Source organism: Ranitomeya variabilis, chromosome 1 (genome assembly GCF_051348905.1).
Source record: "Ranitomeya variabilis isolate aRanVar5 chromosome 1, aRanVar5.hap1, whole genome shotgun sequence".
Taxonomy (NCBI): domain Eukaryota; kingdom Metazoa; phylum Chordata; class Amphibia; order Anura; family Dendrobatidae; genus Ranitomeya; species Ranitomeya variabilis.
In genome coordinates this window covers 209,238,929-209,253,037 of record NC_135232.1, presented here as the reverse complement: position 1 = coordinate 209,253,037, position 14,109 = coordinate 209,238,929, and the positions used below count along the sequence as shown (strand labels likewise).

Sequence of the window (14,109 nt, the reverse complement as noted above, 5' to 3'; positions counted from 1 at the left end):
TATTATATCTTTGAAATTTAATATTAGCATGTGGAGTCAGCTCACAAGGGAATAGGGGAAGGAGAGGGAGGGAGGTAGGGGGGTGGGTTTGGGGAAAGGTAAGAACAAAATTGTGGACACGCTGTCCATTTTAAACAAAATTTGATAATGATTAACAATTGTTTAACAGATTAACATATAGTAACATATAATAGCATGTAATAATAGCATATAGCATATAATAAATTGTAATATCCTCACAGGTATGTAGAAGCCATCATTTTTCCTTTTAATGCGATAGGTTAGAGTTTACCTCAACCCATTTCTTCCATTTCCTATCATGTTTCGTATAGTAATTATTTGCTATTGCGAAGTTTTCTTCGTATGTCTTGTGTAAGTTAATTTGGTCTATAATTTCAGTAAGAGCCGGTAAAATCGGATTCTTCCAATGGAAAGCTATGATTTGTTTGACCACAAGGCAGATATGGATGATAAGAAATCTCACATTTGTGTCTATTTTTTCCCAGTTCAGGGACAACAAGGCCATTGCAGGGGTAACTATAATATTACCTGTTAATAATTTGTTAATTAATTTTATGGCTTGCCTCCATAAGGGTTTTACCCGGGGGCATGACCAAAACACATGTAGCAAACTTCCACGCTCTCCACATTCTCTCCAGCATAATGGAGATCCTCCTGACGGCAGATGAGAAAGGCGAGCCGGAGTATAGTACCATCTTGTTATTATTTTATAGTAGGCCTCTTTCAGTGTCATGCAGATGTTTGATGCATAAGTAAAGTGGATTGCATTTTCCCACTGTTCTGGAGTGAACGTTACATTCAGATCCCCTTCCCATTTTATCATATGAGCTAACTTATTAAATTGTGTGTCATTGTTAAACCACCGATATATTTGCTTGTTACTCCAAAATAAATTGTGTGTGGGGTTTTTTAGTAAATTAACAGTTGCTTCAGATATTTTTGGTTTGTTTGTAATGAATTTTTGAGCTTGGTCCTTTAGTACCATGTAAGGGAAAAAGGCTGAGGATGGTATTTTAAATTTTTGTTTAATAGAGCTGAAGGTGAGAAATTTAACCCCATCATGGATATCATTTAATTTTTGAATCCCATTGTCTCTCCATATGGGGGAGGGGTTAATATTTTGGGTAAGCATGATAATCTCTATAGGGGTATTTTGGAGGAGGACTTTCCTGTTGGAGCCTCTCTTTTGTTTGGATAATTTATTCCAGGCATATATAATGGGAGAAAAGATAGGGTGATGGGTGTAGGCCTTATAAGGTCTGTTGAGAATATGGTCAAAAACCAATTCTTTGGGAGATTTCCTATTGTTAAGTTCAATTTCAAGGTCAAGCCAATTCGGAGGATCTTCTTTCATGAACCAATACTGGCTTTGTTTTATTAAATTCGATAGATATAAAGCTGTAATGTTTGGTAAGTCTATGCCCCCAAATTCCTTGCATTTATATAGAATGTTTGTGGAAATGCGGGCCCTTTTTTTATTCCAAATAAACGTATTTATTGTTGATTGGAAGCTAGTCAGGTAGGAAGTGTTGATTTTTTAGGGGAAGTGTTCTCAGTATATAAGAGATTTTTGGGACGATAAAAATTTTAGTTGCCAATACTCTGCCCCACCATGAGAGGTCTTTAGTACCGAGGAAACCCAGGTCTTTGTTTACATTTTCCAAGAGTTTGTTCAAGTTTTTCTTCATTAATGTGTCTAAGTTTTTTGAAATGATTGTACCTAGATAGTCTAGGTCTCCTTCTGACCAACTGAATGAAACAATCTCTTTTATTTTCTTTGTTTCTAATTCCGTCAAGTAAAATGGCAATATTTTGGATTTATTTTCGTTTATCTTAAAAAAGGTAATAGTTGAAAAAAATTGAAGGGTTTTTTGTAGCTCCGAAACTGATTCATAGGGGTCCGTCAGGGTAAACATCATATCGTCGGCAAAGAGCCCTATCTTATAATGGCGTGTTCGCGTTTGTAGACCTGTTATGGAATTATTTTGCCTAATTGATTGCGCCAGTGGTTCCATTGATAAAATAAAAAGCAGCGGAGATAAAGGGCACCCTTGTCGTGTACCATTTGAAATGTTAAATGGTGTAGAGGAGTAATTGTTTGCATAAATTTTGGCTGTTGGTTTTGAATAGAGTGCCATTACGCTGTTGATATATTTTTCATTAAACCCACATTTTTGAAGTACTGATGTTAAATAAAGCCAATTTAATCGGTCAAAAGCCTTTTCGGCGTCTAGAGTAATAATTACAGATGGCACCTTAGAGGAATGAATCAATTTAATTGAGTTGATAAGTCTTCTAGTACCATCTGGCGCTTGACGACCTGTTATAAAACCCATTTGGTCCCCATGAACCAATAACGGCAAATAGGATTTGAGCCTATTTGCAATTAGCTTGGAGTAAATTTTCAGATCTGTATTGATTAAGGAAATTGGCCTGTAATTATTAACAAGGGTTAAGTCCGAATTGTGTTTGGGAATTAAAATAATTGTCGATTCTAACATTTCTGCTGGGAATTTACCTGAGGAACTAGCTATATTAAAAAGGTTTTGTAGATGTGGGGAGAGTAATTTGGTGAAGGTTTTATAATATTCGTTTCCGAAACCATCTGGGCCTGGCGATTTAAAGTCCTTGAGTTGAAGAATGGTTCTTTCTATTTCTTCTAGGGAAAAAGGGGAGGTTAGGTTTTCTAAATCACCAAGGGTCAATTTTGGAAGGCTAATTGTGGTCAAGAATTTTTCAATGTCAGAAATATTGGGAAGTGGGGTGGAGGGTTGGGAATGTAAATTATACAATTTGCTGTAATAATCTGCGAAGGAGTTGGCTATATCTTGGGGATGAGATACCGTTGTACCATTTTTTGTTTGTATTTTGGTGATCCTGTTTACTTGTCTTATCTTTTTTATTCTATTAGTCATGTATCGCGTTGGCTTATTAATTGAGGAATACTGCTTCATTTTGGAAATTTTGACCATGGTGTGGTATGATGAAAAAATGATTTTCTTGAGCTCCTGCCTGAGTTTTAGTAGCTCTGCTTTAATTTGAGTAGATGGGGGGTTTGAATTTAGTTGTTCGCTTTCCTTATCTTTTATTTTATTTTGAATATACTCAATCTGGATCCTAAACATTCTTTTCCTTTTTGCAGAGATTTGGATCATGATGCCCCTTATGACCGCTTTATGGGCGCACCAATGGGTGAATGGGGTTGTTTCGGTAGGTGAGTTTTCTGTGAAATAATTTGTTAGTGATTTTTCTATTATTGATCTATGATCAGGGTGGTGTAATAGGTTAGCGTCACATTTCCATAGTGGATTTTTATTAATCGTGTGGCCAATTTGAATTTCCGCTGAAACTGGGGAGTGGTCCGAGAAGGTTTTCCTTTCTATAGTAATTCTATGGATCTTGGGGAGTGTAAAGATATCTGATAGGATTAAGTCAATTCGTGACGCTGATTGATGAGGGTCAGAGAAATGGAAGAATTCAATTGAAGTGGTGTTTAGGCACCGAAAGATGTCAAATAATTCATTTTGATGTATCCAATTGTCTAAAGTGTGTGATCTGTATCTATTTGGGTTGGAGGAATCCATATTTGCATTCGGAACCATATTAAAGTCTCCCAACCAAATCATGGCACCTCTCTTGACTGATATGACTTTTTTATTTACTTTGTTTAGGAAAGCTATTTGACCCGTGTTGGGGGCGTAGATATTAACGATTGTGCAAATCTGGTTATTCAGAGAACAAACAAGAATATGAAATCTCCCTTTAGCATCTTTGATCTCCTCTAGAAATTCAAATGAGATAGTTCCTTTGATGATGGTGACCACGCCAGCTTTCTTTTTTGTGTTGTCAGACTTGTAGATATGTGGGAAGTTTTTATGCGAAAATTTTGGGTTGTCTGTGTGTTTAAATTTGGATTCCTGTATACAAATTATATCGACATGGCTTTTAATTAGTTCTCTCCAAAGGGTGTGTCTTTTGTGTGGACTATTTAAACCTCTTACGTTGTAAGATAATAATTTTAAACTCATTGTGTATAAGCAAACCTGTGAGGATTAACAAACCTATATACTTTAAATAAAAGTAAGAACAATAAACAGTAAACTGAAATGTCCACTTGAAGTGGTCCACTGCGGTGAACCTGACTTCACCTGTTGGGAGGGAAAAGTTCGTGTTACTAGCTCCCAAGCAACACCTTCTTGATTGTTGAACTTATACCCATGTAACATTAACAAGAACGACCAAAGATAGGTATTAGCTTCTTATCGGGATAGTTTCCCATTTAAGTAAACAATAAACTTGATCAAAAACTCTTCATGTTTTACCATCAGAGTCAAGGCGATCCTTATGTCGTGGTTGAAGAGGAATACTGATGGAGTGCAAGAAGTCTCTGCCTTCTTCTGGAGAATTAAGAACGATAAAGTTGCCTTTGTAGTTTACTATTAACTTAAGTGGGAATCCCCACTTATAGGAGATTTCATTGTCCCTGAGAGGTATGGTAATGCTTTGAAAAGTTTTCCTCCCTTCGATCGTTTCTTTGGAGAGGTCAGCATATATTTTTAGTTTTTCAAATGGCTCAGGGAAATGTTTATTTTCTCTAAAGTAATTTTGGATTCTTTCTTTTGTTTTGAAGAAGTGCACTCTCATGAGTGTGTCTCTGGGTAGGTCTTTAGGGATGGTGGGCGGTTTTCGCAGCCTATGTATTCTGTCAATTTCTAGCTCTTGCTCCGTTAGGGAGGGAATAATTTTCCTGAATAATTTTTTGTTAAATTTCTCCAGTTTGTTTGGGCCTATGGTCTCGGGGATGCCCCTAATTTTAATATTGTTTCTGCGATTTCGATCTTCTAAATCCGCTACCTTGAGCTTCAGCTTGTGCAACTCTTTTGTTATGTCTTTGTTTATTTTAGAGGTTAGATCTGGCCTCTCTTCTATTTTTTTAATTCTGTCCTCAAACCTGTCCATCCTTTTGCTGAGGAGGGACAATGAGTCTTCTAGTAATTTATTTTGTTTATCAAATTTTTCATTCATACTATTTTCGAATTTGTCCATTTTCCCTGTCAATTTAGATATAAGAATCCCCACAGAATTCAGGTCAAATCCCTGGGTATCGTCTATGTTTGGGTTACTTATTTTTTGCTTGGATTTAGCTGGGCTCAAGTTAGGAGAGGTTTCTGAGACCTCATCAGATGAGTCATGTGGAGTAGTGTATTTTTCGGCTATAACCTCTGGAATTTTCCTCTTTAAAGAGGTAGATGAATCCATCTCTATAATAGTAGTGGGGGAGGATTGTTTTACTTCATTGCGGTTAGAGAGTTTTTCGTGGTCTGATTCTTCCTCATCTTTTAGTGGGGACCTGGACCTATTGGGACTTGTTTTAGTTATCAAGTCTTTTGATGTATTTCGCCCTACCCCTTTAAATTTTTGGGCTTTTTGAGAATTTGATGAGGCCATGTTTGAGAATTGGGGTTTGGCCGAGGATTTACTCATAATTATCCCCGATCCGTGCTCTAGAGTTCAGATAGTAGTAACTAAGACAGTCACAGAATAGGGTAGGAGGGTTGCCCACACTCTAAATCTCCCAGCAAAGTTGGAGTTATATAGACTGATTTATATGTTGTCGTGGAAGAATTTTAGGGAGGATTAGTCAGAATTCTCTACTGGTAACTCTGAAGTAAGAGACAAAGGGTTGCTTATTAGAATAACCCTAAGAATATAATTAGGAGAGAGAAGGTACTATATAGGCAGGCAGTAGTTATGACTATGCAGAGATACAGAGGGGTGTGTAAACTAATACTATTCACCTGGGGTTGATCCTGCCAGAGAAATTAGGTTATAGCTCTTTTGCATTAAAAGCCCTTCAGGCTCCTAACTAGTCGTCAGCAGGATTAGTTGTGTTGTAGTCTCTTCTTCTTGCTAGTGGATCTGGCAGGATCTTCAGAGCCAACGGCGTTCCGGACCGTCGGTCTCCGTTAATCTCTCTACCCCCTGTGATGCAGCATCCAGCATAAGCTGGAACTCACCACCTCCAGAAATGGCGCTGAAGCAGTCCGGCCGGCTGTCTGAGTCCTCAGCTTGTGTTGCCGCGTTGTCGTCTTCCGGTGCAGGGACTTTCCCAGCCAGGAGCTGGAACTTACCGCCGAGTAGATTTGCAGCTGATCGGGTCCAGCTTGTGTTGTCCGGCGCAGCTTTAACAGGAGCCGGTCGTGCGTGTCGCCTGGTCCGCCGCTGACCACCAATAAAATGGCGGCGTCTTCTGTTTTCTCCTATGATGCAAAGTCCAGGGGAGTGTCGGAGGTGGCGTGAAGCGCTGTCCGTCACTTCACCGGATCCTCCCTGAATCCTTAATTGTTCTTTTCTGCCTCCGCCTTTCAGTCCGGGGAGGCTTGGTGCTGTATAGAGATGGGCAGGGCGGTAAATACTACTATTGTGTCAGATGACGATTTTCTAAGATGGCGCCCGGAGAGCTGGTACTTCTCTAATTAGCCGGGCCGGTGTCGGGGTGAAGGTAATAAACACTGTGACCCGTTAATTCCAGGGGTTCCTCTGTTGTCAGGTGGGTTGTCACAGTACTGGGTGGACAAGCTGAGGAATCACAGTCAATTTAACAGGGAGAAAACGAGCAGGAAAAATGGCTGAGGATTCCTGTCACAAAGATTGACAGGCCTCAAAATGCTGACAGGAATTTCTCTCAGAAGAGACAATTAAGTCACAAATTTAGGCTCTCTGTTATCCTAGAGAGATACTGGGAACATATCCTCAATTATTTTTACCAAAGGATGCTGTTTTTCCACGGTTTGAGTTGATTTCAGACGATGTCACTCAGGAGCTTAGGCACCGCACACCTTACACCATTGCTGCCTAGGCCACGCCCCCATATACAGTTTCAACAGCGCTTGTGTTACATCATACATCACATTCCAGTCAATGAGTTAGACTAATGGATACTTGATCTATTTTACTGTATGTCAATGAATACAGTGAATAAAGGCTTGAAATAATGCAAACATGACGTCCTACAAGGAGCATTTCTCTACTTTTTATTTCCTTCATTGCTGACTGCTGTTTTTTATTACCACTCCTTTAGGACACGACTTTGACCAGTAATTGCAGTTTTGTTCCAATGGACAGTGGTAAAAATAAGTATTTGATACACTGACGATTTTGCAAGTCTTCCCACCTACAAAGAATGGAGAGGGAAACATCACACTATGGGGGTGTTTTTCTGCAAAGCGGACAGGATGACTGCACCTGAAGGGAGGATGGATGGGATCATGTATTGCGGATTTTGGCCAACAACCTCCTTCCCTCAGTAAGGTTACTTTCACACTGGCGTTTACTGCAAAACGTCGCAATGCGTAGTTTTGCCGAAAAAACGCATCCTGCAAAAGTGCTTGCAGGATGCGTTTTTTTTTGCATTGACTTACATTAGCGACGCATTTGCGACGCATTGCCACACATCGCAACCGTCGTGCGACGGTTGCGCCGTGTTGTGGCGGACCGTCGGGACCAAAAAACGTTACATGAAACGTTTTTTGCTCCCGACGGTCCGCTTTTTCCGACCGCGCATGCGCGGCCGGAACTCCGCCCCCACCTCCACGCACTTCCCCGCACCTCACAATGGGGCAGCGGATGCGCTGGAAAAATGCATCTGCTGCCCCCGTTGTGCGGCGGAGACAATGCTAGCGTCGGGGACCTCGGCCCGACGCACTGCGACGGACCGAGCCCGACGCTAGTGTGAAAGAAGCCTAAGAGCTTTCAAGATGGGTCATGGCTGGGTCTTCCAACATGACATCGACCCGAAACACACAGCCAGGGCAACTAAGGAGTGGCTCCATAAGAATCATTTCAAGGTCCAGGAGTGGTCTAGGCAGTCTCCAGATCTGAACCCAATAGAAAATCTTTGGAGGGAGCTGAAACTCAATGTTGTCCAGCAACAGCCCCGAAACCTGAAAGATCTGGAGAAGATCTGTATGGAGGAGTAGGCCAAAATGTGTGCTGCAGTGTGTGCAAACTTGGTCAAGAACAACTGCAAACGTCTGACCTCTGTAATTGCAAACAAAGGTTTCAGGACCAAATATTAAGTTCTGTTTTTCTATTAAATCAAATAATAATTTTATGCAATAAAATGCAAATTAATTATGTAAAAAGCATATAATATGATTTTCTATTTTTTATTTTTAGCTTCTGTCTCTCACAGTTGAAGTGTACCTACGATAACAATTACAGACCTCTCCATTCTTTGTAGGTGGGAAAACTTGCAAAATCGGCCGAGTATCAAATACTTATTTTCCTCCACTGTATAAGAGGAGGAGTCATGAACCCTCCAATGTTCTTATCAGGCTTGTAACTGCAGCTCCGCTGATTCATATTGGCTCCTGTGTATACATTGGCCACCTGTAAGTTAGAACAGGGGTAGCTGACTTCCATTATAGCAAATGATGTAGTGATTATAAAGCAGACGTTACATTACTTATCATTTAGCAGCATGCATGTTCTTGTCACAGTTTCCATCATCGGGTTCACTGATTTTAAGCAGCTGCTGACAGAAATTATAACAATAAGAGACTGAATCATTAGGATGTTTTACTCCATGGGAGCACATACAGTTAGGTCCATATATATTTGGACAGAGACATCATTTTTCTAATTTTGGTTATAGACATTACCACAATGAATTTTAAACAAAACAATTCAGATGCAGTTGAAGTTCAGACTTTCAGCTTTCATTTGAGGGTATCCACATTAAAATTGGATGAAGGGTTTAGGAGTTTCAGCTCCTTAACATGTGCCACCCTGTTTTTAAAGGGACCAGAAGTAATTGGACAGATTCAATAATTTTAAATAAAATGTTCATTTTTAGTACTTGGTTGAAAACCCTTTGTTGGCAACGACTGCCTGATGTCTAGAACTCATGGACATCACCAGACGCTGTGTTTCCTCCTTTTTGATGCTCTCCCAGGCCTTCACTGCGGTGGTTTTCAGTTGCTGTTTGTTTGTAGGCCTTTCTGTCTGAAGTTTAGTCTTTAACAAGTGAAACGCATGCTCAATTGGGTTGAGATCAGGTGACTGACTTGGCCATTCAAGAACATTCCACTTCTTTGCTTTAATAAACTCCTGGGTTGCTTTGGCTTTATGTTTTGGGTCATTGTCCATCTGTAGTATGAAACGACGACCAGTTTTGCTGCATTTGGCTGGATCTGAGCACACAGTATAGCTCTGAATACCTCAGAATTAACTTGGCTGCTTCTGTCCTGTGTCACATCATCAATAAATACTAGTGACCCAGTGCCACTGGCAGCCATGCATGCCCAAGCCATCACACTGCCTCCGCCGTGTTTTACAGATGATGTGGTATGCTTTGGATCATGAGCTGTACCATGCCTTCGCCATGCTTTTCTCTTTCCATCATTCTGTAGAGGTTGATCTTGGTTTCATCTGTCCAAAGAATGTTCTTCCAGAACTGTTCTGGCTTTTTTAGATGTTTTTTAGCATAGTCCATTCTAGCCATTTTATTCTTGATGCTTATGAGTGGCTTGCACCGTGCAGTGAACCCTCTGTATTTACTTTCATGCAGTCTTCTCTTTATGGTAGATTTAGATATTGATGCGCCTACCTCCTGGAGAGTGTTGGTCACTTGGTTGGCTGTTGTGAAGGGGTTTCTCTTCACCATGGAGATTATTCTGCGATCATCCACCACTGTTGTCTTCCGTGGGCGCTCAGGTCTTTTTGCATTGATGAGTTCACCAGTGCTTTCTTTCCTTCTCAGGATGTACCAAACTGTAGATTTTGCCACTCCTAATATTGTAGCAATTTCTCGGATGGGTTTTTTCTGTTTTCGCAGCTTAAGGATGGCTTGTTTCACCTGCATGGAGAGCTCCTTTGACCGCATGTTTACTTCACAGCAAAACCTTCCAAATGCAAGCACCACACCTCAAATCATCTCCAGGCCTTTTATCTGCTTAATTGAGAATGACATAACAAAGGGATTGCCCACACCCAGTGGCGTAGGAAGGGGGGTGCGGGGGGGGCGGGCCGCCCCGGGCGGCACAATGCGGGGGGGGCGGCACAATGCGGGGGTGAGTCAGTGGCGTATCTAGGGGGGGAGCAGCCGGCAGGGGGGCGCAGTCGGGCCGCCTAAAGCGGCGGTCCGCAGTGTCTCCCCCGGCGGCTGCATTGTCACCCCCCGCGCTGGGAGTCAGCTGTTCTCTGTGCCGACTGTCAAGCTGACAGCCGGCACAGAGAAGCTGCAGCGTGCCGGCTCCCAGTGTTCAATTGTACTCGTATCTGTGATGCGAGTACAATTGAAGCTCTGACTGCCGGGTCAGAGCGATGCCAGCAGCGTGATCAGGTCATGTGATCACGCTGCTGACGTCACTCACCTGCGCGGCAGAGCAGGAGATGCAGAGCGGTGGTAAGTGCTCCAGTGGAGCTGAAGACACCGAAAGTGCAGGGGGGGAATTTACTGTGTGGGGAAGGGGGGCATATATTGTGGGGGGGATTTACTGTGAGTGGAGGCTGGAGCTGAAGACACCAAAGGTGCAGGGGGGGATTTACTGTGAGTGGGGATGGGGGAAAATATTGTGGGGGGGATTTACTGTGAGTGGGGATGGGGGCATATATTGTGGGGGGGATTTACTGTGAGTGGGGATGGGGGCATTTATTGTGGGGGGGATTTACTGTGAGTGGGGATGGGGGCATTTATTGTGGGGGGGATTTACTGTGAGTGGGGATGGGGGCATTTATTGTGGGGGGGATTTACTGTGAGTGGAGCTGAAGACACCGAAGGTGCAGGGGGGGATTTACTGTGAGTGGGCATGGGGGAAAATATTGTGGGGGGGATTTAATGTGAGTGGGGATGGGGGGCATATATTCTGGGGGGGATTTACTGTGAGTGGGGATGGGGGGGGATTTCATGTGAGTGGGGATAGTGGGATATATTATTGGATTGGGGATATTTAATATGAGTGGAGATGGGGGGATTTATTGTGGGGGGAGATTTAATGTGAGTGGAGATGGGGTATTTATTGTGTGTGGGGGGAGATTTGTCATGGGGATGGGGGGATTTAATGTGTGGGGGAGATCTGAGGACACAAAATGAAGAGCAAAGGGGGAGATGGGGGGGCATATATGAGGAAACAGTATGGGGGATGGGTGCAGACAGCTTGGGGTCAAACAGGGGAATGTATGCGGACACAGTATGAGTAGCGATGTGAAAAACGTATGTGGACAGAGTACGGGGAGTGAGGGTGTTGGGATGTGTGCATGCGTAGCATGGGGGACAGTGTAAGGGCACAGCCAGGAGGGGACAGTATACCAAGGAGGGGGAGTGTGATGAGAGAGTACAGTATAAATACTGGGGGGACACAGTGTGAGAGGTCAGTGTGAAGAGGGGTCCGGTATAGAAAGGGGAGGTCAGTGTGAAGAGCAAGTACCATAAGACAGACAGTGTGGGGGTCATATTTTATGCAGACAATATAGTGCGGGGAAATTTTTTATTCAGGAGCATTATAATGACACTTGTATCTTTAAGGGCGTCATGTGGAGACTTTCTGCAAAAGAATGGAGAAGATGGAAGTCTGCAGAGACGGCTGTGGATGAGAAAACTCATCATGGGGTCTGGACAAGATGAAGAAAAGAAGAACGGCTCCAGAGACAACGTCATCTATAAGGTACCTGGATGTAAATGTTATTTGTGATACTAACTAACTCTCATGTTTTTATTTATGTTAGGAGCATTAAAGGGGATGTCCAGGTTTGTAATGAGTCTGCAGTCATTCTTTGTGACTGCAGACTTCTGAGTTCTCACAGTGCACCCTGTACACTGTCAGGATTCTCTGGTGCTGGCGATTTACATACATGCGGTCACGTGCTGACTAGACATGTGTGGCCTCACTCTATGAAAATGAACTGAGCGAGGCCAGGCACGTCTAGTCGGAATGTGGTCGGAAGTATACAAATCGCATGCTTGTGCTGACATGACTGTCCACCGGCCACGGAGAATCCTAAAAGTGTGCAATGCATTAGTTGTGAGAATTCAGAAGCTGCGATGTCAGGATTCACCTCTGCAGGTTCCAGTCGTCGACACATGGACACGTCACTCATATGCGATTTTCATACTCATGGTCCTGTAACAACGAGCTTCTCTTCTGCTTCTCTCAGTTTTTCACTGAACATTGGGAGCTTAAGGGAGAGGAGCTCGTCGGTACATGACTAAGTGTGAAAATCGCATACGTTCTAGGGGGGGGGGGGCGCCAAACTCGGGAACAGCCCCGGGCGGCAAAAGCTCTAGCTACGCCCCTGCCCACACCTGTCCATGAAATAGCCTTGGAGTCAATTGTCCAATTACTTTTGGTCCCTTTAAAAACAGGGTGGCACATGTTAAGTAGCTGAAACTCCTTAACCCTTCATCCAATTTTAATGTGGATACCCTCAAATGAAAGCTGAAAGTCTGAACTTCAACTGCATCTGAATGGTTTTGTATAAAATTCATTGTGGTAATGTCTATAACCAAAATTAGAAAAATGTTGTGTCTGTCCAAATATATATGGACCTAACTGTAGAAAATATAGAATAACTGATACATGTAACTATGCCTATACATTGGAGTATTTGTCTTCTGGGAAGATGACTGTGTGGGATGTGTGTTTGAATTACATACATTTTCCATGTGTTCATTAAATGTAACCCTTGCATTTGTCTACACATGTATTATCATTTCTGTAATGCTCCTTCATTCCTTACTCCCAGTTCTACTGCCATTATTAAGCTTCTGATGATGGATCTTTCATTTTATTCAGATGTATTTGACAGTTCAGTCATTTCAGTTCATAGGATGGAGGAACCTTTCTCCATGCAAGGTTACTAGCGTGTATAATATACAAAAGTATGCAGTGAGCTCCCATGCTTTCTCTCGTAGCGGCTGTGGGTGATACAACCTTGGGATTTAGGGTATGTGCACATGATGCGGATTTGCTGCGGATCCGCAGTGGATTTTTCCATGCAGAAACGCTGCAGATCCGCACTGTGATGTACAGTACAATGTTAGTCAATGGGGGAAAAAAAAATCTGTGCAGATGGTGCGGAAAAATCAGTGCGGAATTGCTGCGGATTTCAAAGAAGTGCATGTCACTTCTTTAGTGCGGATCTGTAGCGTTTCTGCACCCCTCCATGTTAAAAATCCACAGTGGCAAAATCCGCAGAAAATGCGCACAAAATCCGCATCAATTCCGCATAAAAACCGCACAAAATCTGCATAAAAACTGCGGCAAATCCGCGGCTGCGGATTCTGCCAGGAGATGCGGATTTTGTGCAGAAAATTCTGCACCTCTTTTCCTACGTGTGCACATAGCCTTAAACATCCGATTTGGAAGTGTTGGACGTTAGATCAGAGAAACACAAAAACAAAACTCCATACTATAAACATGTATTAAAAAATTATCCGGCACAGAAACTATTACCTATTAGGATTGAAAAATGGAATTCCAGAGTGCAATGAAATCCTTACAGCATTACAGCAGGAAACAACATTGCAAAGTGTAATAGTAACTGGTTTGATTCATATACATATATATAAATACAATATATATATATATATATATATATATATATATATATATATATATATATATATATATATATATATATACAGTATATATATAGTTGCTGCCTGTTTCTGCGGTTAGCAGTGCTCGCCTTACATACAGTTACCCAGCATTGGCTCCAGTTTAGCATTACAGTTGGCAGCTTTCACAGCACAATGCATCACAAAGACAGGCCTTTAATCTCACTGGAGTATTACACAGCTCATTAAGCGATTCCCAATTTATCTCAACACTCCAGTAGCTACAGTAAGACGCAGAACTGAAAAACTCTAACTTACAAGGTCTGTGTTTTGCGTTTCATTTACCATCATCCTTCGTCACTTTATTCACAATCAATCTGTAATTCATACACCCGTTAAAGAGTACCTGTAACGTGAAAAAACGCTATTAAGCTTCAGGTATGGAATTAATCTGCAGGGTAATAGCGTTCTGACCGATAACATGCCGGTGCCACCCCCGTGACTGAAACCTGAATGTTGCCAGGAGGAAT

General features: G+C 42.1%; 1 long non-coding RNA gene across 1 annotated transcript; it reads left to right on the top strand.

Annotated features, from left to right (window-relative positions):
- Positions 1 to 502: 502 nt before the first annotated feature.
- On the top strand, positions 503 to 4,474 carry LOC143793866 (uncharacterized). Its single transcript, XR_013220307.1, has 3 exons — positions 503 to 533; positions 3,164 to 3,231; positions 4,350 to 4,474. It is a non-coding gene; the product is annotated as an uncharacterized LOC143793866 (long non-coding RNA).
- The last annotated feature ends 9,635 nt before the right edge of the window (positions 4,475 to 14,109 follow it).